Source organism: Ursus americanus, chromosome 4 (assembly GCF_024610735.1).
Source record: "Ursus americanus isolate L20-20 chromosome 4, mUrsAme1.1.p, whole genome shotgun sequence".
Classification (NCBI taxonomy): domain Eukaryota; kingdom Metazoa; phylum Chordata; class Mammalia; order Carnivora; family Ursidae; genus Ursus; species Ursus americanus.
Genome location: NC_142130.1, coordinates 35,166,402 through 35,172,002, shown reverse-complemented (window position 1 = coordinate 35,172,002; position 5,601 = coordinate 35,166,402).

The window sequence follows — 5,601 nt, the reverse complement described above, 5'->3', positions numbered from 1 at the left end:
ATTGGAAATTGAGTTTCTGTTTTTATGTCGTCAACTAGGGCTCTTGTACTGCGAAAGAAGAAAGTGAATGACCCACACCGGAAATCCAAATCGATTTTCTTGACAGGGCTTCCTTGGCTCTTCGTCTCAGCAGAGACATGCAACAGTGTAGAAGGCAAAGAGTCAAGAGAGTAAATTGTGTGATTCCATTTTTTTAAAATAGCTAATGATGATTCTGGTGATCCTTCCTGTTTTCCTGGTCACCTTCCTTAGCTGTCCTAACTCTCACACGACCTATAAAACGGATGCATTGTAGTAGGAGAAGAGCATAGCTTGGTTTGGTCACCTCTTCCTTCCCTGCCCTCCTTCCCATCCAGCTTTCCCCTTCCCGGTGGCGTCAGGTTTCCTAGTTACCAGCAGTAGAGAGGAAAGCTGGCCAGCTGGTCAGTTTCTTCATGAACTAGACTAGGGAGACCCAGGAGCCCCCAGGCCTGGCAGGTGTTCCAGGCCTGCTGTCTTCAGCTGTTTGACCTTGAGCAAGTCACTTCCTTTCCCATTTATCACATCTCTGAAATAAGGGAGCGAACAAAGATATTCCCTAAAGTCTCTTCCAGTTCAAAAACTCAGGTTTGTTCTTAAGTAGGAAAAAATGACGGAGCAGTCTCTAAAATTGCAGAACCTCCCAGCACTTTCATGTTTCCATTTGTGCAGTGGGCCTCCTGTGAGCACATGGACTGTTCTGCTGCACACATGCGACAGGAAGAATTGGCTTTTTCATCGTCTGTGGTAGGAGATAAGCTACCGGTGCTGTTTATTTTCCCCAAAGGACTTTGTATATGAAATGCAGGGTTTATTAAATGTACCAAACACAATAAGAGAAAAATCTGCCATCTGATGTTGAGACGGTGTTCTAGGAGCCAGGTCAGAGCACTGCGTTTGCTCACTGGAATCAGGCCAAACCAGGAACCCATCCTTTGGCTTGGTTTGATTCGTTGAGTCCGTGACGGGTTTGCGCCTGTAGAAATCAAACTGTCAGATCAGATGGTAGAGGCTGCCCTCAGACTTACATTTCTAGAGTCATGGCACCAGAGGATTGATTGTAAGTTGTTTTGCAACTCTGTCATCCTCTCCATGGCCGCATTCTGTCGGGAGAGCCAAGCCTGTACTTCAGAGAGAGAGAGCAGAGGCTCGGCTTGTCAAGGCCGGATCTGCACGCAGGTGTTAGTAAGCAAGGCTTCACTGAGGCTCTGATGGGAGCACAACAGCTGGCAGAGAAAGGAACCAAAAGAAGGAACCAGACTGGGAGTCAGGAGGCCTGAGTCTCCGTCTCTGTCTCCAGGGCAGCTGCTGAGCAGCCGCAGGGCCTTCGGCAGGTCACCTCTCCTCTCCGACTTCCGCCTCCGCACCTCGAAGTTACGGGGGTTAGAGTAGATGTTTCTTTTGGCTGAAAAGTTTTCTGTACCTAGTGGTCACACATCTCCGCAAGTAGCAGACACTAGTACAGGGCAAGGCCTATCCGCCAATACTTCAGCTCTCCATGACCATTTCAGATAAATGAGGAACGTCTACAAGGCCCTGTTCGGGATGTGTTAACAGGAGCTGGGCAGTGAGAGAAACTCAGGCTGTCAACATATCCGTTTATTCCTTCATCCTTCTATTCATTCTGGATACAGAGTAATGATCTGTGTGCAGTGCGTGCCTTGAAAGAGAATCAGAAAAACAAGAGATGTTTCTGTCCTTCAGGACCTTTTAGACCTATTTTAAAAACCAAAACACTCTCCTGAACTAACAAAAGAAGTAATGACAGTTTCCCAAATCCTCCATTACACAAAACAGGTACCTAAATATTGTTCTCATACCATCATTAACCATAACTGATTTCAAGGAAAGGATATTTTGTTCCATTGACATTTTCATCATAGACAGAAGCTGTATCTGTCTGGAGCATACACTCCGTTTTGGCGTTAGGCATCCCCACGCTCACGATCACGGCTGGGTTACCAGTCCTTCAGGAAGTTGGGAAGATTGTTGGCACCTTCATCTTCCTCTGAAGACAAATGGAACAAATGCATGCACACTAAGGTACACGCATTCATTGGGCCGTGTGAGTCTCCTTTCCAAGGGGAATTTGAATTTTAACAAAGACCAAACACGAAAAGGAAGGGTTTCTAATGATGGGCTTTCCGCCGTCAGATAGCTAGAGGAGGGCTAGTCCGGGGGCTGGAGCCGCTGTTGGAGACTTTCTCGTCTCTCCACCTGCGAGTGAAGCTCAGCGCACTTGGTGCGTCGCTAGGGAAGTGCTGGCCTCTGAACACTTTGCAGAAACCCAAAGAATGCTGGGGGGGGGGGCTGGTTTTAGTTCTGCAGACGATTTTATTTACTACAAATGTCCCCAATTTCAAATTTATCTCCCTCTCCACCAGAAATGTATCACTTTGGAGGCTTCTGAAAATTAAGTTTTAGGAAAATTCTGCCTCCCTTCCACTAGATTGCATCTACAGGTCCCAAACGAAATCGCTTCCTTGACCTACACGCATAACGTGCTATTTCTGTTCAGGTCTATGACTCAGAATGTGCCTGGCGGAAGTCATGAGAGGCGACTGCTCCTACTTCACCTGCCATAGGCAGGACGGGCCTGCCCAGTGCAGTTCAGCTAAGATTGGGGGGGTGTTGGGGTGGTCTCTTTCTCCTTAGTTCTTTCCTGAACTCACTAATTCACCTTGTACTGCTCTTCCCGATCAGTAAGTTATTGCTGAGAAATTGTTCTAGTAAGTGACGGAGATGTCTCCGAGGCAGCTTTCCCTCTCCTCCACAATCCCACCGTCCTTTCGGCTTGTGCCCTAGAATCCTTGCTCCATGTCCCAAGGAAAGTAGTTACCCCTGTTGTTTTCAGGGAAAAAAAAACATCAATTGATATCTTAGTCCTGACACCTCACCCTCTTTTAGCCCAGAATAGAGAAGCCCTTCCATATGTGTTGTCTTTTTCACTCAAGCTTAGTGTCGACACCCAGGCAGGGTGACTCCACGCTGTCCTTCTGCTGCCAGTAATCGTCCTCGCGCCTAGCTGGGAGAAAGGTTATTCTAATGAACTAGCTACTGATTCCCTTCCCATCCAGTCTTTTATCAACATGGCTCTACCAGTAAATTCTTTGTTAGCTAGGTCCTGGAATTTATTTCATGTTTTTTTAAACTTTAATTATTTTCTTACACAATTGCTTCTTTTATCTTAGAGCAGACTATGATCTTTTTCCTTCTGCGTACTTTATAATACAATTTGAACATAATGGAACATTCTAAAATAAAGTCAGTCAGGGATTTCATCATGCCAATATTAAATGCGGGGAGAGGCAAATCGTATTTAAAAAAGAAGAAAGATCTAGAGTGAAGGAGGCTGGATCTCATAATTCAGCCAGTATATGTGCGGCCCCTGCTGCATGCTGAGCCCTGGGCGAGGCACTGAGGATGTAGAAACAAGTAAGACAGTGTCCTGGCCCTCAGATGCATTTTCCGATGAGTCCATTCATAAAAACTGTGTAGTTCAAAGCTAGCAACACCCCCCAAAAGGCTGGTAGGAGCTTTGTAGCTTATTTCTACAACTGTCTATGGGATCTTACTCTAGTTGGAAGAATATGTTCTTAGTCCTGTTTTCTTGGGCCATGACAAACCCATGCATGTCCCTAAGCAACATATGGATATACGTAAACTTCATAGAGTATAACATGCTCCTGGACAGCTTTTGAAGGGAAAGGCAGAGAAATCTGTTTTGATGACTTGAGAAGAGGGGGCAATGTTTTAGGGAAGGCTGACAAGCTTCCAAAGATTTCCGACCTGTGAGTGCTCTTTCAGACACAGGATTAGGCCGAGGGAAGAGCCTTCTCGCAAGGAGGAGAAGAGGCTATGTAAGGAGGCCCAGGAGACCACCGTGCAAGAGTTAGTGAGACATAAGCCAGGCCTATCGGCATTTGTTCATATATCTGCTGAGCAAAGGTGGAGAAGGAGCTTTGGAGGCAGAGTTCTAGTAGAAGTAGTTTCTGGAAAACAGCCCCGAAACTGGCTTATTCTCACTGAGTCATCTGGCCCAGCCTCCTGCCTCCAAGTACATCCTGCTTGTGGCATGTCTGGCCAACTGCCTTCTCAGCTCAAGAGGGACGGAGAGTCCACAGCTTCCGCGTCATCTGTTCCAGAGCCACTCCCCACTTGCACTAAGTTCTTGCTTTCAAGGAGTGGAGGCCAGAGTGGGGGTGCTCAAGAAATAGAGTGGTAGAGGGGGGACGGTGGAACAAATCAAGGCAGAGGACCCCAGGTGAAGAGGAATTGTAGTGGCGAGGAAAGCGTCCCCACGTCTCCCACTTGGCGCTAGGCAGCCTGTGGGAGAGCTGGAAGGTGGAGCCAGCCGTCTGGGAACCCCGCCCTCACAGATGCCCTGTCTGGCATAGTGGGTCTCCGGTTCTGCTCTGAGAAGGCAGTGGGAACCGAGACATCCACTGCCTCCCAAGAGGAACTGTGTTTTACTCAAAAGTCTGTAACTTGAACAATCTGCCTCCCTTCCATCCTTCAAGGAATGTTCTGTAATTGAAGGCATGCCTTCAGTACCTATTGTGTTTCATGCGCTCTGCCAGCGTAGTTGCTTGTCATGCCAATTCTTGGATGCAAAGCGATCTTGAGTGGTCCAAGTGGACTTAGATCCAAGTAAAGTTCCCCTCTCTTACTCCATTCACACTGTTCATGCACCTCCACCCTCTCAGTGACTCTCCTAGAAGCAAGCCAGAACTCCTGTCTAACCAAAATCACTATCCCAGAGCCCAAACACTTCGTTGTCCTCCTTCTGTTCCTAAGCTACCATGTATTTGGTCTAATTTTATACTGTTCAATCGTTCTCTGGCTTACGTGGCTGTAACGACCTGACAGAGCAGGAAGGCGGGCAGAGGCCAGGGCAGCAGGTGCTGGGTCGGATGGCTGCAGAAACTGAGCGGAGGCAGCTCCTGGAGCAGGAGCCTGCCGTAGTCTGTGGCCCCACCGCCAACATCTGCGGTTGGTGTTGGCTAACATGCCAAACAGGCTCCTCCACCCCATTCCCCAGGTTTCCTATAGATCACCCTGCCTTCAACCTTGAGCCTCCCTCTTGGCCTTGAGTCTCATTCCCATTCGTGCCCCCCATTTTCTCCGATTAGTACCAGGCTGCAGTGAAGCCCCTGATTCCTTTCAGTCTATGGAAAAACAAAGTCCTTTCCTGCAGGGATTCAGGTCCACCTTGGGAATGGTTTTTGGCTGAAACTGCTATGGTTACACACAAAAGTTCTGATTGCCCGAGCGAAATAGCTTTCCAGCAGGCTGCAGCCGACTCCCCACTTCTGGGGCTCTGAGGAGGAGAATGGGTTAGGGCTGGGCCAGAGGACTGAGGATAGACCAGATGATCTCTTGAGATTCCTCCCAGCTCTAGGACCTAATTTTTCAAATGGCAACACTAAGACCTAGGCAAAACAAAGATACAGACTCTTTGACAGCAGGCGCCCCACCCCGCCCCCTATGACACCCCATGTGCCTGGGCAAACTTCCTCTTCCCAGCACAAGACATGGTGTAAATATGAACAGGTGGAGGGGAGCTCAGAATCTGCCCACCCC